The sequence below is a fragment of the Dermacentor andersoni genome, chromosome 7 (genome assembly GCF_023375885.2).
Source record: "Dermacentor andersoni chromosome 7, qqDerAnde1_hic_scaffold, whole genome shotgun sequence".
Taxonomy (NCBI): Eukaryota; Metazoa; Arthropoda; class Arachnida; order Ixodida; family Ixodidae; genus Dermacentor; species Dermacentor andersoni.
The window spans coordinates 36,643,097-36,668,427 of record NC_092820.1 but is presented as its reverse complement, the minus strand read 5'-3'; the positions used below and the strand labels follow the sequence as shown (position 1 = coordinate 36,668,427).

The following is a 25,331-nucleotide window of genomic DNA, read 5'->3' as shown; positions in this document are numbered from 1 at the left end:
ACAGCTATAAATCGCATCTGTTTGCCAATTATTGTAGTTTAGTGTGCTTTTAGATTAATATCTTTGTCATGGAGGCTCTGGATGACCGGTGACTAGACCTTCCTTTAACTTACCCTCACTCGTGTGTCAACAAAGCAAAAGTCCGAAAGGTAAACACTCGAACACACCCACTTTAATCATCACACTCAATATATTTATTCAAGCACACGGACTCACTTTGCCATATTCTCAAGCTGAGATGCCTGTGCAATCGATTTGTTTAACTGAAAAGGGCACTTCTGTTTAACTCACACACTGCCTTGTTCTCTGAGGCTCGCACTACGTCCTCTAGAAGCTACGGAGACTAGTTACACGCATACTTAAGGTTTACTGGAGGGTCTGACCCTTAGTGACTTGCTGTGTGTACTTGGATTTGTCATCTAGTTGGCTGGCCTCGAGTCTTAAGATGACATCCCCCTTGCACTACCCTCCCATCTTTGAAGATTTTACCGGTAAATTCACACTGTATTTTTTTTAAGTGAATGACTTTTTTGCGACGTATCTTTTACATCGTAGCTAGCGCGAACTGTCTGCCCATCTGCCGAAGCACATAAAAACAGCTAATTTAGCACCACAACGACACCATCACTGTTTACGGAGTCCGACGAAGTCTACAAACTTACTTATGTACGTACTGACAGGTACATGTACACATAATTACATACCTACATGCATACAAACCCTCAAAGTATCAATATTTAAAAAAAATGTATTCCGGTGTTACCCAATGTAGTTAGCATAAATCTACGGGAGCTTAAAGGGTGGTTATAGTTGCGTGAGTGTTTATGAGAAGCTTGTGGTCGAGCACAGCAGCAGCTTCACACGTTTCCTCGTTAAGAGGAAGCTTTAGCTCGGGTGCTCCTATCCAAATACATGTAAAAGGAGAATTCGTTTTTCTCGGCAACCACTGCACCAAATTTGACGAGGTTTGTTGCATTTAAAAGAAAAACTTAAAATCTAGTGACTGTTGGTTTCGAATTTTTGAGTTAAGAGGTCAATTTTTTTTTAAAAATTGGCAAAAATCGAAAATTTTGCAAAAACGAAACTATCAAGTTTACAACGCTGTAACTCAACAACGAAAAATGATAATACAATTCTGTGGATTGCATCTAATAGTACATCTAAAGCGCACAAAATTGATACGTTACACAGGAATATAAAAAAAATTTCGTAATAGCGAAATACAACTTTTGCAGAACCCTTGTAACCAACGTAACAAATTCACGTAAGATGTAAAATGACATATCGAATTTGTCCGCTTTGAATGATCTAATGGATGCCGTTTACAGAACCGTGATATCAGTTCTTTATGCAGAGCTATGAATTTGTAAACTTCGTGCTTCTATTTTTTTCAAACGGTCAAATATTTGAAAATCGTTTTAAGAAAATTCAAGCCCTAAATAGAAATTCCGCTTCCAACAGTCACTAGAATTTAACTTTCTCTTTCAAATGCAACAAGTTTCATTAAAATCGGTCCAAGTGTTATCTCATAAAAATGTTTTTGCGTTTTACATGTATTTGAATAGGCCGCGTCGGAGTTGGGCCCGAGCTAAAGCCTCCTCTTAAGGCAATGTTCTCATGCGCTAAGAATATTTTGAGCAGCGATGCTTCGTCCCGCCTCGGAACGCATACATAAAAAGGTTGGCCGATTCAGCGTTGAGGAGGCGATTGAAGTAAGAGTACCCGAAATTCGCCGTGGGATTGCGTGTCTATAGAACAAATATCAGCGCTTAGGTACGCTGATAAGTTTGATAAGAACCATGAATGTTGTCACTACAATCAAACTTCTTTATGTGTAGTCTGAGATCGCGCATTTTAAAACCTTTCATTGTGCTTTTTCCTGACCGCAGTGTGGTTCATGATAAGTAATGTAGACAAAAATCATATGCTTGAAGTCTGTTAACGGTAAATAAACTGTAATCATGCTTTATGCGTATCGGCAGGCATAACATCCTAAGATATTGCTCCTTCAAGCACTATTGTGGCAGTGCGCACGTTGCTGAAGGTGGGCCTTGGAGGTCGCGACACTGATTCGAAGAGCTCCTCGCTGGGACAATTTACCGCCTATGCTTTTTCGGAAGTTGCACGCCAGCTCGTCGAGATTCTTTCTTGTTAAAATCTTCACAGTCAATCCAGTCTACGAAGGGGCCCTTCTTCCTCTCGGTGACAAATGCTTGACATTTTCCCGATGGCTGCACAATAAAAAGCAAGCAGATATTCATCCTCATTAAACAAGAACTAATAAACAAGAACAAAGAAGACGTTAATAACCTAAGAAATAACTGCAACAGAAACTTAAGCGGCCTGCCACCGAAATGCTTCTTCCCGTTTTTTCAAATGGATCATTTCTGTGTGTATAGACGTAAAATGGTTTTATTTGTGGCACATGTGTATGTGGCAGCGTTGCCTGCTGAAGGGTTATGCCCAGCTATGGAAAAGGCGCTTCCGGGTGATTTCCAATCGGTAACCTCAGGGAGACGTGAAGTCATTTGAAGTGCTCTTACTGCACTCTAGTGAGGCTTCACCCGAACGAAGAAGTGTTACCTGTATTAGAACTTTATTTTTGTATGGTAAAAAAAACAAAAGTGTAGGTAAATACTATTTCACCAACGAATCATCCGAGGTACTAGAGTCATGTAGAGCCTTATAAATTTCTCGCGGGAACGTCTGTAGGTTTGTGTTATCTATTCAAGACTGCCGCATTGCCCGACGATGTAGTGGGGAAACGTCTTTCCGTAGGAACAGTTTTCCACTCATATAAAGCTGTTCCCCATATATGACTGGCAAGAGTTTAAATAATTCTACAAAAATTGGCTGTTTTTCTTTTCTGTCACTCGAAGCGAATCAAATTTTATGAAATCTTACTTTAATGCATCGAAATAAATGTAGACTCTGGTGGTTTCACGCATACTACGCTTTCGAAGGACCCAACACTGAGAGATTGGTTACAGCAATCATGGGAGCAATCTGTTACATCTTTGAAGCAATTAGCGACATCTTTGACGCGCGCCTGAGAACGGAGTTCGTAAGCTTGGATGACAATCTCGCAATTGATATATTACACATTCTTTGGCGCCTATTATTACTGTGACGGCAGCCCTGATAACGAAACAAGAGCAGGCTGCTCTTTATTAGTACTTGTTTATGATAGCAGTCAGTGAACTCCCGTCCTGATTGAGGGAATGACGTGGTCCTTGCAGCCGGCTAGGTGCTAAACATGCGCAGCGGCTTATAGATATACGTTTCGCGGCCAATCGTGGGGTGAGGAGCCAATTTGACATGTTTTCTGCATGTATGGTTTACTCGTTAAACAACCTCTGTAGAAAACTGTATAAAAAACGTTATGCCTTACTCTTCTAATTCAAATCTGTATGGTAGAATATGTTGACAATTTCATCTATGCCTCATTACAACGCACGGTCGAGTCAGCCACGAACAAAAAAAGTAAAATTGTTATCATTTTCATAATTTCCACTGAAAAAGACAACGTGCACCCCTACGTGAAAAAGAAGTCGAAGGGGCTGGATTGGCGGACAAGAAAAGTACAACAACGTGACTCCAGCGCTAGCAGCATGCAGTGAGAAACACATCCAGTTGCCTTCTATTTACATAGCAACGTGTGTAGAGAAGTCTGCCAATGTAATCGCGGCCAGTCTACCCGCCCGATTTGCTTTTCATCCGACGTTCAAAAGTAGGATCAGTGGCTCGTTTGGAAGCGCTGTCTGTAGGGCGAATTGGTGCATCATGTATTGTCGTTGACCGGAATAAGGGCGGCAAAAACAACGTGGACAGGACAGACACAGTCACTATGCGGGCAGGGCTGACGCGCTTTACTGTCCACATCGCGACAGCATCTGCCATGTTCACATCGTTTCCTCGCGCCCTTATTCTGCTCTATCGCACTACGTACTGGCTTGCCTCTAAATTTTGCTAAGCGATTGAGACAACTGCAGGCATCCAACTCATTGAGAACAGCAAGCGGCAGCCCTTAAATGACGGATTCAGGACAAAGGCCCTGAATGCCGTATAAACCGGTACGCTCTGGGGCAACTGCAGCAAAAGATGGCGCTGGAGTCAGTTCCAACCGGGTATCATTGAGCGTGCAGTTGTTCTGGAGCCGAGAACAATGAAATGCACCTCGTGCGGAGTCACATGATAGCTGCAGTTCAGTAGATGCAGAGAATGGATAAACAGGTACGGAAACCACAGAAGTACGTAGAAATGCCTCGGTGGTAGCAAATCTCTACAAAGACCTACTTTGATTGAAAAGAAATCTAGGCTAAAACACCAGTTCCAGTCGGTGCTCCCTTCACGTATCCCGCCTCCCCAGTGCCGGTTCGTTTTTTCCCCTTACCCCTTTAGAATTACTCTTTTAGCTGCTTCATTTCAAACCCGTCGAGGCTTCTTCCGCCTTCTCGAACTTTGCACCGTCAAGCTTCTTACTTCAAAATTCAGGATATCCTTCTCTATAGCCGGAAATACGTCTCTGACGTTCAAAAGCGGCTGCTGGTGATACCTCGACAACTTCATGGTGAAATATGTTCTGCATTATACAATAATTCACCGCGTGCACATGCGAGTGTCTTGAAGATGGCTTCGCTTCATGTTTTATTGGCGTGGCATATACACCTTTGTGTGCAAGTACATTCAATCGTGGCCTCACTGCCAAGGCTGCAAGGTTCCTGCTCGGCCAGCCAATGCCGTGCCCTGTCAGGCCCTTCGATTACATTGGCATTGACCTATAATTACCCCCTCCCCCCATACGGAGCATGGCTTTTAATAACCACTCGACAGTCGTCGCCATCGATCACTTGACGCTATACGCTAAAACAGCCGTTCTGCCTATTGCCATAGCCTGTGATACAGCATTCTTCCTCATGAAAAAGTTTATTCTCCGTCACGGCACACCTCGCCAACTTTTGTGTGATAGAGGACGTGTGTTCTTTTCTGAAGTCACAAGCGCTCTTCTTGCTGAATGTCGCTTCTTTTATCGCACCAACACCGCCTACCAATCTCACACTAATTGTTTGATGGCCAAATTGACCACTTGCTTGGCGACTTTCTCTCCGAATACGTAGCCTTTGATCACACTGATTGGGAACTTATTCTATCATTTTTCCCGTACGCCTAGACCACTGCCCCAAAGGCGACCACGAACGTTTCGCCAGTTTTCCTCCTATATGGCCGCTTACCTTCAACAACACTCGACACACCGTACGGACCGTTCCCACCACCACAATTCTTCCGTACAGACCCTACTCATCCGACTGTAGGCCGCTCTCGGAAGCCGCCCTCCGCGCCGAGGAATGCCGGCAGCTGGCCTCCTTTACAGCCATCGACCAACGCCAACAAACATCTCGACGCAACGGTGAGCGCCACCCGCAATGTCACTTTCTTGCAGAATCCTTTGTGCGACTTGGGGTGTCAGCACTTCCTGTCGGCCTCTCATCCAAGCTTGTCTCCAAATATCACGGACTAGAACATGTTGTAGCGCAGACATCTTCTGTGAACATATTGCCGAGCCTGTCACGCCAGCTGCACACCAGTGCTGTCGTGGCCGTGAAACCGTCCACGTATAACAGCTGGAGCCACGTTACGGCTTTCTGATACTATGTTCAACCTGAAACGCCAGGTTGGCTCCTTTTTCCGGTGGAGGATGATAGTAGAGAAGAGGAATCCTCGGTGCTTCAGCCAAATCGCCAGCCCCCGGGGAGGCGCGAGCTCGCGATTGCTTGGGTTGCTTTCCTTGAAAAACACTACCAACGTTGCCTGCTGCTCTCGTGTCGTCTCCCTTGTTCCCTCTAATATATATATATATACATATCACGAGAAGCCAACAAGGACACCAAGCACAACACGGGGCCAATTACTTGTACTTACCAATTGAAATAAAGACACGATAAATTGTTGGAAGTGAAAGGCGTGGATAATCGGGATCAGATTGTCTTCCTTGATTCCGCGGTACCTGTTGGCGATTCTTCGGATGAGGCCGAGGGCGCTTTCGGTCTTGGAACAAATGCGTTTGAGGGCGGCTCCATTGGCCCCGTTCGACTCGATAAACATTCCTAGGACCCTGATAGTGTCTACCCGCGGTACTGGGGAGCCCTTACCGGTGAGTAACGTAATGTGGCTCTCTGTTGCTGGCTTCCAGGACCGGTGTGAACCGCCTCTGGGCCTCTTCTTGTAGAGCAAGAGCTCGGATTTAGCGGGCGAGCACCTTAGCCCGGTGGGGATAAGATACCGCTCCGTCACATCGATGGCCTCTTGCAAAGCACCCTCGACCTGCCCTTCACATCCACTGGAGCACCAGATGGTGATGTCATCCGCGTAGATCGTGTGGTTAATGTTCGGGATTTTGTTCAAGGCCCTCGACAGGGTGATCAGGGAGATGTTGAACAGCGTCGGGGAGATCACCGCCCCCTGAGGTGTTCCCTTTGGCCCAAGCTGGATTTCGTGGGTCAAAAACTCGACAATCTTGAGTCTAGTAGACCTTGAGGAAAGGAAGGAGCGCACGAAATTGTACGCACGTTTGCCAACGTTACACTCTGTCAGGCTCTTGAGAATAAAGGCGTGCGATATGTTGTCAAAAGCCTTTTCCAGATCCAAGCCGAGAATTGCCTTAGTGTCGGCGGAGGTAGAGTCAATGATCTGGTGCTTGATCAGTCTCATGGCGTGCTGAGTCGAAAGCCCCGACCGAAAGCCAATCATGTTGTGTGTATAGCATTCGTTAGACTCGAGATGGTCAGTGAGGCGGTTAAGCATTGCGTGCTCGGCCATCTTTCCAACACACGACGTCAGGGAGATGGGCCTTAGATTGTCGATGCTCGGCGCCTTACCTGGCTTCGGTATGAGTACTGTGTAGGCTGCTTTCCAGCTCTTGGGAATGAGGCCGCTGCACCAGATATAATTCATCTTGTGCGTAAGAAATTCGATTGAGGCGTCGTCGAGATGCTTGAGCGTTTTGTTGGTGATCCCGTCGGGCCCAGGGGCAGATCTGCCGTTGAGGGATGCGAGAACTCGCTTGACCTCAGCCACGGTAAAATCCTCGTCCATAGATGGTACGTCACGCCCTTCGTACTCGGGAAAAGGGGGGGGGGGGGGCACCGGATCGTCCGTGGCCTCCAGGTACTTGTCTATGAGGTGCTCCGTGACTGCCTCATCTGGAGTCGAGTCGGTCGCCAAATGGACAGGTTTCGCCAAAGCTCTCTTCTGGTTGGACTTGGTGTTGCCATCGTGCAGTAGGTGCCTAAGGAGACCCCAGCTTTTACCGTTCTTGAGCTGGCCCTCCACCGAGTCGCGCAGCTTGTCCCATTGCTGCTTGCATAGCACCTTGCAATGAGCCTCTATCATCTTGTTTATATCGGAAATTTTCTTGCGTAGTCTTCTGTTATGGCGCTGAGTCTTCCATCTCGCGAGCAGTGCCTGCTTGGCTTCCAATAGATGCGCCAGCCTACTGTCAATCCTGTCCACCTCCAGATCGGTTGTCACCTCCTTGGTGGCTCTAGCCGCATCCTTCTTTATCTCGTCGCAAAAAGAGTCTAGGTCCATATCATCGTTAAGGACGCGCTCGGAGCGGTTGGCTCGGAACAAGTCCCAGTCAGTGAACCTAAAGGTCCTCGTTTTGTTACGGGCAGCCTTGATCACCGCTACGGTGATGCAGTGATCGCTACCGAGGTCCATGGCTGTGTTGGTCCACTTGACGTTTTCCAGGTTCTTGACAAAGGTAAGATCCGGAGTCGGATCTCGGCACACCGAGTTCCCTCTCCTAGTTGGAAAGTCTTTATCGGTTATCAGCGTAAGATCTTCCTCCGTTGCCGCGTCCCATATGTCTCTATCCTTCTTGGTATTGGTACGATAGCCCCACGCCTGATGCTGGGCATTAAAATCCCCCATGACCACTAGAGGCTGACAGCCGGCCAAATGCACGGCCTTCTTGAGAATACCACCAGGCCTGGCTCTGTGAACGCTGGGTCTGCAGTAAACATTGAGTATGAAGATACTGTTTCTTCTTAAGCGCTGCGTAGGGGGGTCGACAAGGAGTTCGGCCATGACGTACTCGATCCCAGGTGAAGGCACGTGAAGGCGCTGAAGGCACGTGAGGTTTTTACTGACCAGGATAGCGACCCCCCTTGCTCGTTCAGTGGAAGCCACCGTAAGGAAACCGGGGAGCTTGATAGGTGATGATGTGATCGTTTCTCGCAAGGCGATTACTTGGGGTTTCTCCTTTACACTTTTTAGTTATTGTCGCAGGGTTGCCCGTTTGCTGACGAACCCTGCGCAATTCAACTGCCACATTGTTATGACGTTAGTTCCGTTATCCATGTTTGGGCTTGGGAATGAATTGCGAAAGTGCCGCATTCATAATGGCACCCTCCGTCGCTGAGGCAATGACGCTGTGTAACTTTGGGAAGTGTGTTGTAGATGTGCTTGGCAAAGATCCGTGGCTGGTCCCCTCCAGCCTAAGTATTCTAGCGCTGAGGGCGACCAGGCCCAGCTGAGGGTGCGCGATCATTTCTTGTACGTGAGAGAGACCTGTCTGTATGTTGGAGATGGCGTTCTTGAGATCAGACAGGAGTTCTACCATCTCGTCTCCCCTTGAGTCATCCAGGGCACGCCACTTCACTGCAACCGTCTTGGGAGGGGCCTCCACTGTGTCCATGGCCGAAGAGCATGCGGTAGGCTGAGAAGCTGGCTGTGTGAGCGCCAATCGTCGTATTTCCGCCATCTCGGCGGTTAGCCGACTGATTTCCTGCTTGAACAGAGCGTTTTCCTTCCTAAGACTATCATTGGCACGCCTAAGTTCTTCGAGCTCATTCGTGAGACGCAGGTCGTGCGAGTCTTGAGAGTTGGACTCCTGCGTTTGGTTGCCACGGGCCCCATCGGCCCACGTTAGACAGGACTTGCCTTTACCGCCGTTGGGGGTCTTCGAACGTGAACTGTTGGATGAGTCGCTCCCAGTACGGGACTTGGAGCAGCTTCTGGAGCTGGAGCGCGCTGGAGAAGGCGATGTGAGTGGCGATCTCGAGGTAGAGCGACTTCTGGAGCCCCGTCGGTTTGTAGAGCGGCTTCTCGAGCGCAAGCGTCTTCTGCCCTTAAGGTTGGTGCTGGATGAGGCTTGCGGATCGGAGGATCGAACGATCGACGGCGTGGGGAGCTGCTCTTGCTGCCTGGCACGCTCGAAGCGTCGTCGGTGAACAATATATGGCGTCTTGAATCTATGCGCACACTCTTTGCCGGCTGTAAGGTGCGGACCGCCGCAGATCTTGCATTTTGGTGTGCATTGATGCTGCTCATCAGGATTTGGCAGGCTGCATCCCCGACAGATGACGTCGCTCGGTGTTGGACATACATCGGCGCGATGCCCGAGTCTTCCGCAGGCGTGGCATACGTCCACTTGCTTTCGATATACGGAACATTTCATCAGGAGCGTTCCGTACGTGACAAAATTCGGTACCAGCTGCCAGTCAAAGGCGATGATGATGGTCCCAGACTGAGCGATTCTCTTGGCTGCTAGTGCAAGAGGATTGTTCTGGTTAACAATCTTGCCATCCACCGTCGCTGGGTCGTCTTGTAACGGTATGCCACGAATGACCCCCTTGCACGTGGAGTGCGGGGCTGTCTCGTACGCGCAGAGTTCGTGGATCTTGCCTGTGATTCGCATTTGCTTGATGCGGGCATATCGATCGGAATTCTCTCGTCTGGGAGTGCTGGCCACCATGATGTTTTGCTGTAAGTTCGGGCACAGATTGTCTTGTGTGAGCTCGTGCTGGCTGATGCCGGAGGCTGCAAGTATTGCATCAGCCACCGTGGCCGCTCCAATTTTGGAAATATTCAGCCCACCTCTTGGTCTAATATCGATCTTCGTGTCTTCTTTGGGAAGAACAGGCATTCGGCTTGCCCTAATAATCTTGGTCTTCAGCGCTGCGCCGCTAGACTTGTAGCTGTGGGGAGCCAAAGGCGTCGCCATGGCGTTCGGGTTAGCTTCCCGCGATTTGGCGCCAGCTCTTCTAGCACCTGCGGTTTGCTATCCCTGCTCTTGAGTGACTTCCTCCGGGAGAATATTTTCTCCCTCTACTTGATATTCCATGATGGTAGCGGACGAGTGGCACTGAGCCGCCCCGGAGGCCAAAGCGTGGTCTCCGAAGTGCTCGTTTGACGCCGCCAACGGATGCACAGGAATGTCCGTAAAATGGTGAAAAGTCACTCACTGTGGCAAAAAGGGTATCCACGTGGTCCTTACAACTTCACGGAAAAGATGTGCACAAATAAACATTGGCTCGCGACGATTAACTACAAGAAAAGCTGGGGAAATGCGGGAACCGAAGAACTCGTCTTGACTTGCCGCCTTCTTCTTCTTCCAGTGAAAGTGGATGAAAAAAAAGAACTTGCCGCAGATGGGGAACGATGCCACGTCTTCGCATCACGCGTGCCATGCTCTACCAATTGAGCTATCACGGTGCCGTCTTCCCATACACTTTCTGGGTTACTTATTTGTTACTACTAGAACTAACCCCGGGAGTGTTAGCCAGCGCCACCACTCACAAATCTTGGCGGCGGATGTGGAACATCCTTCTTATCGCAGGCTTCTCGACTAGGTGATTTTTTTTGGTGAAGGCAACTGGTCAATAAACCTACACATGCTACCTGAAGGCATCAATGTTGCCGGATTTGAGACTTTTGTTATCTAATGAACGAGAAGAAGGCGTTACTTTATCATTTATTTCATTCAATTATTAGGTACGAGTAAGTTCCTTGTGTTGTTGTTGGTGTCTTTGTAGGCTTCTTACGGTATGATTAAGAAAAATCGAGCCCCTCGGCTAACCTCCTTTCTTCTCGTTCATATAGAAAAATATATATGCCGCAATATCGACGGACCCACTAGAAGCAGCTGTAGTAGGCATGCGAAACCAAGGAGAGTATACCAAGACATATTCGCCTAAAATTCTGAGCAAATTTTATTTGTAACACAGCGACTTGTCATTTATTTTTGCAGTGTCCTATGCCTCACGCAGGCCTTCTTGATTTTAAAAAAAAATTTGCCAATATTGAGTTAGGTGAGCAGGTAACACGCAGGTCCCCCTGTGATTACTCGTCTTAAATTTGACGGGCTTGCGCAAAGCTCCCTATAGACCCCAGCTAGTTGGTTCCAATTATTCTACACACGCACAAAAGCGCATTTGCTCTGCACAGAGAACAGCTGGCGTGAGCTTCACTTCTCCCACGAGAATATGCATTTTTCCTCCGCGGCCAGTGAGATGCTCCTACAAGAGTTATTGCTCCGTAAAAAGCTCACGCGCACAGCTGGCCTCGGTGGCAAAAAGCGTCCGCACTCGATGAGACCGACAAAATGAAATCCAAAGAAAATTACAATTTCTGCAAAACGGTCTCTCGGAGCAGAACATGGGTGGCAAGCACATTGGGCGAATTTGCTGGCTACATAGGTATACCCCGTTTACCTTTGCCCGGGTATGACGCATACTTTCGGGGCCGTGTGAAAGCTGCGCTATTGTTGCGTGAAAAATGCGCACCATTTTTTTTTCATTCACACTGTTAACCACACACATGTAGAAGCAAGGGAGATTTGTTGGTGTGTGCAATTGTGATTCTAAATACTAACGACGCTGCTACGCCTTGCCCAAAGTGCATCCTGTTCCACTTTGAGTCATCCTAGGCGCTTTGGGGGAGCTCTTGTAATTTATCCTACGGTAAAAACTACCTCGGATCAATGGTGCTCGTAGATTCGTTAAGAAAAAATGTATTATTTCAAATTCACGAAAGAAAGAGAGCTGAAAAGTGAGCACCAGTGAATAGACAGAAATGTAGGGGTATGTGAGGCGCTAGTCATCTGGCTTTAGTTGGTGCGTATTATCGTAACATTTGAAATATGGCCTTCCTCGCCAAATGAAAGCGGCTCACCTAAAGTGCACTATTACTGACGGAAACATACAGGAACTAAGTTCATATTCACAGAACCGCAAGAAATATGGGCTCAAAAGTTTGTTTAAAAAGACATATGAATTTTTTTCGTCGTTTGCCTTGTATCAAAGCCCTGGTGCGTTGATACAATAGGGCGTTTTGAAGTTTACTCTGAGTTAATAACACTTTTGACGATATGCGTTCACAGAAGTAGAACAAAGTGATATTTTTTCTTGCGCACCAAAGCTTGTGCGCTGCACGTTCTGCTTCTATTATGATCAACTAAATCCTTGTACGCCAAAAGTGCTGCCTTTGAGAATATGGTTTGCCATCTTGCAAACAAACATGGCATTTGGCGAGTTTGAAAAGCTGATTCAAATAGGAAAACATGGCGTAGCCCTTTAGTCGTACCATTTTTGCTGGCAATAAATAGATGTAATAACCCATTACGTGTGGTTATATAACCTTTAAGGTGCGCGGCGGAAATGCAGTGCTAGCCTTCGTACTAAGGACCTTGTCACGTCTCTGAAGGTGAGCCATTCCGCTAAAGAACAGTTGGTGGAGATGCAATGCAGTGTGTCGCTGAGCTCTCGTGAGGAAGTGACACAGAACGTTACGTAATCTGCCGTAAGGATCATCAGATGCGGTGAGATGATGGCGACGGAGCAGACTAGAGGTAACCGTTAACCAGGGATGATATTGTACAGCGATGCACTTGGTGATGATGTCACATCTGCGACCTTCGCCTGGCTCGGCACCAGGCGCTTTGATATAGACGACGGAACGCAGTCTTAGCAGTGGGCGAACAAAGCCAGCTTAACTCACTCCCAGGCAGGCGGCAAGCCATATGCACAGACCATCTTGCACGTTTTCATGAGTAACGCGACATTTCGCGAAATGAATTGTATCTCCGACAGAGATTGCATTGTGGCTACAGAGCGACAGCTTCTAGTCAGCAAGACAGACGACAACCACAACCACGAGGACGACGAGGCAGCTATCCAGCAAAAAGTAGGCCAAGAAACCTTCCCTTTAAAAAGAAATACGGATGACTCGACTGCCTAACACTGCTCTCGCCTCGGCCCTTCGATAGGTTAGCGCAAGTGACTATGAGGCACGTCTAAGTGAATTAGTTTCTGCTTATTAAGCCCATGTAATGAATGCTTCGTACATTGAACGATGCCTTTGTGAGAGCTTTGTTTTTAAGAGTACTCATGCTCGATGAAGAGCAGCCTTCCGGGCTTCAATGATTGACTCATCTGCGGTGCATAGCGGACGATAGAAACGAGCCTACCTAAACAATGAAACCATACAATGGATTTGAAGAAGCGCCGTTTGCAGATGGAGGTTGCGTAATGAGGTTGCGCCGATATAAGCACAGGTGGGGATAACGCGTGGCTTGTGACTAAACAGGCAAGCACTACTTTGCACAAGTAGAAAAATCGGCCATCACGCAGTACACCGAAAAACGACGGACTTAATATAAATATTAATCGTACCTTTTCTCATGCCTAACGGATCGCCACATGATGAAGCTTTGAGTCCTAACAAGACGTCGTAAGTTCAGTCACACTGCTGCTAGGATATAAATGCTTCATCTTCCCTATGCCTACAAGCGTCCATATGCAGGGGGACGACCCGTATGGCAGGGCACCTGACATAGGTGTGGCAAATATCGATAGTGCTATTGTTCTTGTAGGTATGGACATTTATTTTTATTTCGTCCTTATCTGCAGATTCTGAGTGCTGCACGTGTGCATTTCTTCTTTTTCGCCTACGTGCCCGCATCATAACCGCGGGTTGTGCCTGGAGCCTTCATGGGGGCCACTGGAGACAAAAAAAGAAAGATGCTGGCCTAACTTCTGCTTCACATGCGCTAAAAGGTCTTTTTCGAGGAATGTCGGTAAAGCAAAGCGTTGGTTCAGGCTAGTTGTTAAGCCATACATAATACCGTTGAAGTGGAGAGTTTACAAAAAAACGCAAAAAGACACGAATGGGACAGGCGCTAAATAGCGCCTGTCCCATTTGTGTCCCTTGGTAGTTTTGTAAATTCTGTGCTTAAACAGCACTAAGATTGTGGGCAGTTTCGGTACCGCCACAACGGCGGTCAGTTGGGGAAACAACTTGAGTAACGCGATAATTGTTGGGGAAGTATTCTGCTGAAGTTTGTACGGACCGATGAATTGAAATTTGTCACACATATTACGAATGATTAGCAGAGTTGTGATGGCTGCGTCCAATTTTAGGTTACGTACTCCTGGATTAGAAAGGAGCTTGAGCGATTTGTTTTCTTTATGGCAGCTGAGTATTAAGCATGTGCAAGGACGTCGGGAATAGAACACCAATAGTAGGATCAACAAAGAAGCGTGCAGCTGCTCGTCGCTCGGGGAATAGATGACACTGACCCACCTTTTGCTTGTAGGATCAGTACTGACTTATTGCACCGTGAGGAAAGTAAAGCACATTGGGAATTGTTGATCAGAAATTAAAATCATCTAGAAAAAATAAATACCATTATAATTTTGATGAGCGTTTTTTTTTTCGGTAATCACTAACCTTGAACGGCGCCTAAACTATGCATAGTTCCATATCTGATGGCAATGCTATAAGGATTCGCCTTGTTAAATACGCTTTAATGAACTACTGTTCTCCTTACCGAGTACAATCACTTTGTATTTGAAAGATGAAGTATGCATTCAGAAGGGCAAATATATTACAGCAAATTAGGATAGGCGTTATAAAACACATATTTCTACTTCGTATTTACGAGAACTACGCTACTCTGAGAAAATTCCAGCGCAATAGGATACAAGGGCCTATTGAACTCGATTAAATGGCTTGCCTGGATGGTAAATCTGAAACTGATCTGGCTTTTTTACGCCACCCAGACGACCGTAAACAACATTAAAAAACATGTTACGTGGTATTTGTTTGGCGTGTCATACTGAAAGGTGTAAGTGAGACAAAGAAAAGGTGTCGTGTGTCTCATTAGATAGTCCAGCACGCTATGCAGCTTAGATGCCCATGTGGTTTAGAAAAGCACGTGGGACTTAGCATTGATGTTGGAGAACAATTATGGTAATGTGAATTTTTTCGGCGAGGCGCCAGCTCAGATACAGCATTTACTCAGAAGTCCACGTTTGTATAACGTTCGTAAGGGTCTATTTTTAAACTAAAATAGGAATTTGTCAACTACAGCCTAAATTGCAAAAAAATGCGCAGCTGTACTCTGGTGCTGAAAGGCTAAGTTTAACAAATGTAACAGGGGTGCAGTACAGTTCTGGGGGGCCAACGTAAGCGGGTTTGGGATCGCCTGTTAGACATAGTTTCGGAAAGACATCCGTGGAACCAAACAATGACATCATATTTCGCAAACGTACCTTCAAGCTACGATCAGAGAGTAGACAGCAGCATGAATGCTTGTGTAGCTATACATAGAAATTTTAGACAAATGCATATGTTGTAAAAGGTGTTGTAGGCTAGTTTGGGTCCGTCATTCGTTAAATTGTCTGTATATTGCTTCTGTGCAGCAAATAAGGTCTCGGTATTGGTCTCATTAAGACTATGGTTCATACTGCCACTCATTCCCACACAAAATGCTACAAGTTGTCCACCGTGCCCTAATTTGTCAATCAGATAATATTATAGGTGGTGAAAGGTTTGGAAACAAGCAAGGGAAGTAGCCATTACACATCATTAGTGGTAATTAGTCACGTTCTGCAAGCCAGGAGGGATGTCCGGTGTGAGAACTAAGGAGGTTGACTCTACAACAGAACGAGGAGCATGTATTTACAAACACACTGCCACTGTGCCGCACTAACTGCAGAACAATAAGACACACAGAGATAATATGGTAGCAAGAATTATTTCCCCAATCATCTCGAAAATATTGTTATTTCAATCTAGAGTCCCTGCACGGTTGGTGAAAATGTTTATTTGTGCAAACGTGACCCTTGAGCGAACCAATTCTCCATGGTTCCTCTAGTTGCAGCCGGCTGGTTCGCTGTGAAAATGATTGAAGACCTCTGCGATGGCAACAAAACTTGTGGACACGCCCACAAAGAATGATCGCAGCCAGGCGGCGGCTGATGGCGTTCGTTAATGGGAACTCGTTCCAAATCGAACCCTTCCGGAATTCCAGGATCTGTTTTCACCTATTTATGCACGTTACTTGATAAGTGCAGGTCACATACAATATTATGTAAGAGATCACACATATTTTTAATATATAGATAATATGTCCTTGTCGCAATTTTCCATATATGTGTTGATAATATTCACTTTTGACAGAAACATATTCATTGAGAGTGCGCATAAACTGTATTTCCGTGGATTGTTTTCTCCCATTATCGTTGGCTAGTAGAGAACATAAATGAGTGCTAAGTCATAACTTCAAAAGTAAGGCCACTCTTCGTTTCTTACCTTTTCGCTTGTTGCCACACAAAGTTCAGGTTCGAAAACTTTCGTCACTGGGCAGCGCGTCGGGGTGTACAAAAATGTGAGCTTGTAGTGATGGCCCTGGGTTGAAGGAGAAAATAGATATGTTTATATATAACGCCTGCTAATAATTAGGTCACAAGTGTAGCATCCTAATTGATTTCGTAGTGCATTATTGGGCATAGGTAGTGCACGAAAAGAGGAAGACAACCTGGGGAGACGGAAAGGAAGTGCAAAGTGTGCAGCCATTTGTTTGATTTGAGGGGGTTTGTCCCGTGCTACGTAACCCAAGCCATAAAGGGCCGATGGCTAGATAGCTTTAACTTGATTAAATCGGTTCAAAAGGAGCAGTGCACTATTTTAACGCAATTTTAGCAGGTTGTAAGACTGGTAATTGTCTGCTTTTCCGATTACCCGCCTTTCGCTAGCGCCTTTGCAAACGACGCGTACAGCTGGTGATTAAATGTTACGCCGCAAATTTTTGCACCTAGCCGCCAAGGTTATCAGTGCATAGCGGGACGCCGCCTTGTCTGGAAAGCACCGCTTGCTTCGCAACCTCTTGGGCCGTGCATAATTTGTGAAGGGCGATAATGGCGCCTCCTTTTCCAGCGTTGTTCTTAAAACATATTTTAGCCATCTATTTTGTGACGTACTGGCATCCGTTCGAAAGCACAAGTATGGTGAGGTGGCTGCTTATTATTTACACGATTCTAATCAGAGATTGTAACCTTTTCAGAAACTGTGTTGAAGTTCGTCGTTGAGAAATAGCGTCGATGCTCACAAAGTGTTTCTTGCGCTACATCATTTTGGTCTTACTTGGCACCAAAGAACATTATTTACCATTTTTACAATGACCGCGAGGTTTTTTTTTTTCATAAAGAAAGTCACTATTACCACGTGTACATGACACAAATACAAGACGTTTCTCGTTACACGGCCGTGACGTTTCGGAAGCGCACGCAGAAAGTGCACACTTTCGCAGCAAATTTGAAAAATTGGTCAGATATATCTTTTAGGCAATAAAGATATGAAAACGTCTGTTAAGAGCACAAAATCAAAGTCGTAGCCCCTCCAACGTTGTGCAGCTTCTCTACAATATTTTAGCGGGGCCGGGAGTTTAAGCGAAACATTTTGCTGCAGTTATAAGCCATTCATATAATTAGCCAGACTATAGTTCGCAGTTGGCGGCAGCAAGCACGCGACTTCGAGTGATTAGATAACAATGGACATAACAAATTAAATCCTAAGAGAATCGTTCAGCACTGGGAGGAGTGTAGGTTCCGTTTATCACATTACACGTGAGTAATTAAAATCGCACATTGCAAGGCCGATTCTGCCATGAGCTCGTTCCCGCCCATGAAGCTGTCACTGCCACACGAATCTAATTTTCGCGGTTCATTAAATAAGAAACACTTGAAAAATTAGTTACACTGTTCATGCCAAACAGAGGTCAACCCAACTCACCGTAGAAAGACATTGCTTTAAATGTCAACTACGCTAGTACTTCTTAAGGAAATTTTGTTTTGGTTTTTGGCTACTATATGAGAACTTTCATTATGAAGCTCAAAGATAGAAAGCCTAATCGGCAATTTATGCGAGTTTTCTAAATCAAACCAAACGCACAGCACTTTTAATGGAAATAAAGGCTGCAAGACAGAGCCTACGGGAGGTACATTACAAACGGTCTAGTCAACCGCTGTCTATATCGTTTAATTATGTCTTACCTTTTACAGGGTATATCCTACCGACCAGTGCGGTCGATAATAAAATGTTTTCCGTAAGAGAAACATGGAGGTTATTTCTTGGAAATATCGGTCCATGACGATAGCGAACCTTAGCACTCGTTCCAGTCAGTGTTACGCAATGCCTTGGCTTAGAATACTCAATTGCTGACCTGCTTTCGCAGCAGCGCCAGGAAATCTACAAGTAGTGGCATTGCCCGCGACTTTTTGCTACCAGCTTGAAGCAAAGCTTATATCTTAGGCAACATCACGGCCTTCGCAAGAACCACGTTCATTTACACCACCACTTCCTAAAGTCGCAGAAGTTGGCGAATATAGTTCATTATATGACTGAAAGAAGAAAAAAAAGAAACAATGTCATCCACCCGAATGCAGCCCGAAGCTTCAAAGGATACCCAAACCGATTCCTTACAAAGAACGCTTCGCAGTTGAGGAAAAGTTCGCCCTGGTCCAGCATTCGAACACGGGACCAACACCATTCCAAGGCGGCTGCTCTAGCATGAGGCTAGCAGATCGCAGCGTGAGGGCGGAGTAACAATTCGAACCACAGGGACACAGAAAATGGCTTTCATGACACTTCCTGCACCTTGCGGGATTCGGCAGAAGTGATTTTTTCACCTTGTGCGCTTATACCGGGTGTTAAGAATTAAGCTTTATGGTTTTCTTAAAATGAAGCAATGGGAGGCACGCGAAGATCACCTGTGGAAATAAGTTATGTGGCCAGGAGGCACAAAGTGAAATATTTATCGCTCTCAGCAGCCCAAATAACTAAAATTGAAAAATTAACGACACAGTTTCACATGAAAGAATTATTCGTGCATGTCTGTGCTCCTAGGCATCCGACTCCATATTTTTGTAGTCGTTCACATGATTAGGCGTGCAAGAGAGAGAGGATCGGCGCACAGCTCCTCCCTGATGTGGCGCGGCTTTCGCGTGCGGCGTTTATTCTGTCTAGAGGGCGGAGGCATAGGCAAAGATAATAACTGTTCCCCTTCCCCTCTCGGCCTGCTAAATCAAGATATGACAGAGTGGTGTGCCGTGCAGTTCTTGCTCTTGATCTCAATAAAACAGTACTTGGAAATCAGCAGTCACTTTATTTGCGCAGAACAGGCAATGACCATGCCCACTCGTCTAGCTACCATTAAGCACGTGCACTCTCCTCCGGTTTCTCCCCTAGCGCCGTTATTTCGGAAGGGCAGCTGCCGCCTTCGTTACAGGCGGCGCGGTGGCGTGTTACGACAGCTGTTTCGGGTTCTTCGATTTTTGCATTCGCTCACCGCGAGGGGAAGGAGGACCGTTTTAATATTTGCGAATGCCTCCGCCACGTTGTAAGACAACGCCGCACGCAACCACCGTGTCACAGGGAAGAGTTTTACGCTGATCCTAGAACTATTGCATGCGCAATCATTTAACGACAATTAAAATTTGGAGTAGGATATCTCGGAGCACAGGCACGCAAGAAAAATTCTTCCGACTGATACTGTGCGAAAACACGACTGCCTCTAACATTTCCGTACAAGCATACCCACTTACTGAAATCAACGAACTATTCAATTTTATTTAATTGGGCTGCTGACAGCGGGAATTAACTCACTTTGTGTCCCCCTGGGCACACATAGCACAGGCGGTCTTCGCGTGCCTGCATGTGTCTAATTTTAAGGAAACCATACAGCTAATTTTTAACACCCGGCATAGAAAGTTTCAGGATTCAAAGGTGCGTGGTTCTAAAATGCTAACTATGCCAAGCTGTCTTGATTGAAACTTCCTAACGTGAAATTTACGTAATCGCCGGCTTAAGCATGGGTTGGTGCCACACGGCGTTGTTTAAACTGCCTAGTCCACGCTATTTTCATTTATAGGAGGGCACATTTCTTTTGTTTCAAAATGAATGTCATTTCCTACTTTGTCAAACTTTTCCTATCTAGGTGACTCGCAAGCGGCGAGGAGCACGAAGATATGAAAAGGGTCGGCTCACATAGTGAAAGCAAATACCCAGATGATGCGGGTATGGCTGGATAAGAAGTGGCTCACTTCCTTTGGGACAGCTTGCGGTGACTGATCAAAAATAACGGTGGCGTGTAACGGAAGGCTGAACGAATTCATACAGAAACTGCCCTTGTAGTTGTATGTCTGCGTAAGCATTGTGCCTCTTCTTCATATCCACGCAGCGCCGTGACATTATCAATGTCTTGAAATTTGATTCGACCACCATAAACCCTTATCAACTCTCATCGGTGGTTATCAGTCTTATGGAGCATGAATCGACCCTTATCGGCTCTTATCGGCCTTTATCAACCCGAATGTCCTGAGAAACTGTTGCAAAACCACCACTACAATTGGTGAAGGGGACATGTAATGCCTGTTTTTGATTGCCCGTATTCTTGTCGGTAGCTTGTTTTTTTATTGAAACGCATGCTGTTCTGTCTGTTGTATGGGTGATTTCAATTAATGTACGCATGCTTTGCTTCACTTTGCTGAGCGCTTGTATCTTCTTTACGTGGATTTGAGCCATTGTATTTCTTGCTTGTTTACGGGCTTATTAGCCCCTGCATTAGTCTTACATTATTGACTGACAAATTTCTCGTTGCGTTGGGCGACATATGTCCTACACTCTTCAAGATCTCCTGAAGGTGCGGGGGCAAACCCCAACACTCAAAGACACATATTACGTCAGTTGAGCGGTGAGAAGTACAGCTGACCGGCGATACCTTGGTGGGCCAAGAAGCGCTCGTCCAGCAAGTTCCTTGAGCAACCAGGGCAAGTGGAGTCCAGGGACGAGGACGCCTCCCATTCAACCTCTTGAACAACGACCTCGATGGTTCAAATAAATGTTTTCTCTCTCTCTCTCGTTAGGTAGGTATAGAAATGCTTACGCATTTAAAAAAGCAACTCGCCATAACGCCCCTGGAAAGTAGATGTCTATCGAAACTATTGCAAATACATCAGTACAACTGCTGAAGGGGGAATTCAGTGCTTTGTTGATGGCCTGGATGCTTGTTTAGAACTTGTTCTTTATTGAAAAGTATGCTGTTCTGTGTGCTGTATGGGTAATTCCAGTGAATGTATGCACTGTTCACTTCACTTTGCTGAGTGCTTGTAGCCTCTGCCTTAAGGGGGTATGAGCCTTTGCATTTTTTGTATGCTTCTGGGTTATGAGCTAATGCTTACGGGTGCACGAGCCATTGCAGTTTTGCTTCCTTACAGGGGTATGAGCCACTGTTGATGACAGATGCTTGGTTTGAACTTTTTTTTTATTGAAGCCTATGCTGTTCGCTACATTGTGTGCGTAATTTCAAAGAATGTATGCACTGTTCTCTTCATTTTCCTGAATGCTTGTACCCTCAGCACTACGAGGAGAATGAGGTATTTTTGCTTGCTTAGGGGTATGAGCTATCGCTGATCGTGATAATTTTGTTTTCATGGACGGGCACGAAAGATGCCGACCACTGAGCGGCTGACAGTACACCTGCAAAACGCCGCAAAATTGGTCCCTCAAGGAAGAATTTACAGAGGTATGTCGTATACGTGCCGAAAGGGCTCGATGATGTTATCATCATCCACATCATCAGGCTATATTGTTATCTCCCTAACAGAACAACCTCATACGGCCACGTAACAAAAATTTACAGCAAACAAATTCGTTCTTTTCGGCAGCTCCGAGTTTGCAGTAATGTCAGAGCGATAAATGAGCAGACATCTATTCATTTCAGAGAGGGACCTGGATGCGGCTATTCCGAACAAAATCATCAAAAACGTCATTTTGCCGTGGTGACATAGCGGTTTTATGACGTCACGTGGCCGAAAGGTGAAGTCGGTGCATTGTGACAGCTTTAGGCTATTAGCGGAAAGGAAAGGATGAAAAGACGTCTATTCAGAAATTATAATAGTTTTCATTTCTTTGCTCTAATCTTTCATAATAACTGTGCCTACATCTTATCTCATGAGGAGTTCTCACGGTTTCCGAAACGTTTCATGACAAAGGACAAAGGGGGGTAGCCCGAAAAATATATGACCAGTCACACGGAAGATTCATTGCAGAAATGAAATAGCATCAGTTTTACTTGCTTTACGTTATGGCGCCCAAGTTTTCGCTTTGAGGTTATGTAAAGCAGCTATGTTTCTTTGATGTAAAGCTACGCGACAAAAATATAATAAAAAAGTGTACGCTGAGTAGCGAGCACTAAAATAATTTTGATTGATGAGGGAGAGAGAGAAATAGCAAAGAGAGGAAAGGCCGGGAGGTCAACCAGGCTAGCGTCTGGTTTGCTACCCTACCTAACTAGGCGTGAGGAAAAGGCGGAATAGAAAGAAGAAAAGAGGAAGGAAGTGATGACTATGTGCGCAGTGAAGCACCGTGACACCAAAGTGGAGTTGCATAGCTCATGATCTGCGTTGATCACATCTGGGACGACCAAAGGGCCAGCGGTCGTTGCGCGAATAGGAGGCGGCGGGTGAGCTATGGTGCTTACTCGAGAGTTGCAAGCACTCGATTAAGAGCATCCAGTATTTGTACTGCACTTCGCGCTGATGGAGTATGCAACTCGCTGTAAAGTACTATGCAAAATTGTGACGAAGGTTGTGCCCCCACCTTTTGTTGCACCTTCTGCAGCTTGTTGACGGCAAGGTAGTATTCCACGGCAGTTGTATAATGTCGAACTGCGAAATCTGCCATCTTGGCATAATTGGGCTTGCCTACACCACCCTTGACTTCTTTCCAGCTGTTTGTTTCATCGTTTTCATGCTCGCTGCTTTGCAACGACGCCGGAGTCAGGGCCAGAATGAGCAACAGAAGACCACATATGCTTCCAATGGGTATAAACATGCTGACCCGTAAAAATAACCTACACAGAAAAAACAGAAACAGACAAAATCCGGCCATTTAATGTAAATTACCTAGTATGCCATGCTGCGAAGCCCTTCCGTTTGATATGTAAAATCAGCTCGTTATGCATTATGCTGCCAAAACATTTCTCACCTATAGTCTCCTGCACTCCGGCGTTTGTTTCAATGCCTAAAAAAAGGAGGTTTTACTGGCACGTTCAGGGGCACCACATAGTATTTTGCAGTCTATATACAGTTCCACTGTTTCAACTGTTCTATAGAATTTCTAGCAAGTGGCCTTGTGCGCGAAGAATAGTTTCTTCCATGGTTCTTGATGTGGTATTAGATTCATCCACATAAAAAAAAAACTCGAATGAAGCCCGAGAGGTCACAGTCGAGAATAATTGTTGCGGAGAGTTGAAGTGTTAAATTAATGAGCAAAAAAAACAGAACGTAGGCTAACAAAGAACCTGGTGCAGAGGAAGGGACTCGAATTTGTGCATTACACTTGCGGTGCTTTACCGATTACTTTACCCCTACTTATGTTTTTATTTACGATAATTCAACATGTGTATTCCATTATATGGCTTGTGTTATATATTGCTTGTATAGTATTGGAAAGAAAATCTTATTACTGCGTCTCCGTTGCTTGCAGCTTCCTCCTACAGCTATCGCAATATTATGGTTACCTTATCCAAGTTCGAGTTGGATACCAAATTCACATCACTCTAACTGAACACTCTTTCATTTCAGCATTCAAAACAGTCATGAATCGAATGCCTCTCACGTGCTCCTTTGCTGCTTTCAAATAACTGGCAGTTGACTAATATGCTAAAGAACGACAGTTTTTAAGCGCTGACCACATGCGTTCTTTCACAAACAGTTGCTTTGATGGAGTTTAAATGGAGTTCACTAGCCTTTTGCTATGTGCTAATTACAACGAGAAGAACAAAATCATAGCGTACGCGCCACATTGAACATGACCTTGTACTATGCAGGATGAAAAGTATAGCATGAAAGCTCATGTCTTTGTTTTATAACGTGCGAAAAGGTAGTGAATACAAAACAGGAACTATCCAATACCGCACTATTAGTAGGACATCTTAAGTGCACATGCAGACAAAACAGGCTAGTATTTGTTTTACTCACTTCTAATTTTTTTTTCCAGCCACTGCTCTGCGAAGATGCCAAGGATGCATATCATTATTGAGAATATATTGTTTCTCTGAGTAGATTTTCTACTTTCTGTGCGAATATGATGGCTCTTAGTGAGCTGTAGCCATAGCATCTAATAATATGTCCATTGCAAGAAGGATGTCTATAAAGGTACGTACCTGTATGTGAATACTAGAAATCCACAAGAGTTCAAGTGTTTTAAATGCGCATTTAAAACATTATTAGTTACAATTATTTAGTATCTAAACAACGTATTCGAGAGAAAGAGGTCATATTATGGCACATTACTCCTTAATAGAAATAACAGGAATTGTTCAGCAACTGTATCAGCTTGATATTTCTTAAATCGTGTTGTAAACTAAAAAATACTACAGAGCAGGCTATGAAGCTTTAAAAGAAAGGCTGAGACCTATTTTGAAGTTTGGTGCCTGAGATGTGTCTACAAAGATATTAACATTCTGCACCACTCAATAAGCTCCAGTATCGCATAACGAACACATAATAAAATCACTAAACCGACGGCAATTCATTTCCTCGTAATGTGCTAAGTCTGTTTGAAAATAAAGGTATTCTGACTGTTTCTATATAACAGATGTACCCTGTCTATTATTCGCATGAATTGCAAAATTCTGCTGCCTACTAAATATCCAACTTTTAGAAGTGAAATTTGGAATATAGAGAATTGATGATTACGCTCAATTTTCGACTTTTCGCCGGTGGGATATTGGGCCTAGAAAGAACATCTCATATTCCGCGATTCTTTTTTATTTATTTCTTTTGGTTCACATTATTTACAATACTGCCGATCTTATTGCAATACCATAGAAGGATACCACAATAATACCGCAGCATCAAATACAGGTAGGCATAAGAGAAATTGGCCGCCGGGAAGATATATAAGAATACATCGTTGACAATAGCAGGCCCAACTTTGCAAGCAGTCAACTCCGCATGCATGGCAAGTTGTAAAAAGGATTTTATTTATTTATTTATTTAGGTTTCCTTACAGGTTCCGTCAGGAACAGTGAGTAAGGGGGACGATTGAATCAAATACAGGTTTAACAGAAGCAACGCAGATCAAACAATACAATGGGCTTAAATAAATAAAAGACAGGTGAACATGACACTTGTACACTAGAGTTACAAAAAGGCTATTGTTTGCAAAGGCACGATAACGCAAGAATGTAAGATACACAAGGG

General features: G+C 45.2%; 2 long non-coding RNA genes across 2 annotated transcripts in view; one reads left to right on the top strand and one right to left on the bottom strand.

Moving 5' to 3' along the window:
* Nucleotides 1-1,938: 1,938 nt before the first annotated feature.
* LOC126535324 (uncharacterized) overlaps nucleotides 1,939-25,331 on the bottom strand; it is a 35,052-nt gene continuing 11,659 nt past the window's right edge. Inside the window, exons 2-4 of the long non-coding RNA XR_011895656.1 lie at nucleotides 22,723-22,975; nucleotides 16,378-16,473; nucleotides 1,939-2,231 (exon numbers count right to left, since the gene is read on the bottom strand). This is a non-coding gene — a long non-coding RNA (uncharacterized lncRNA). The remainder of the gene's footprint in view (nucleotides 2,232-16,377; nucleotides 16,474-22,722; nucleotides 22,976-25,331) is intronic.
* LOC126535322 (uncharacterized) overlaps nucleotides 12,472-25,331 on the top strand; it is a 66,869-nt gene continuing 54,009 nt past the window's right edge. Inside the window, exon 1 of the long non-coding RNA XR_011895653.1 lies at nucleotides 12,472-12,486. This is a non-coding gene — a long non-coding RNA (uncharacterized lncRNA). The remainder of the gene's footprint in view (nucleotides 12,487-25,331) is intronic.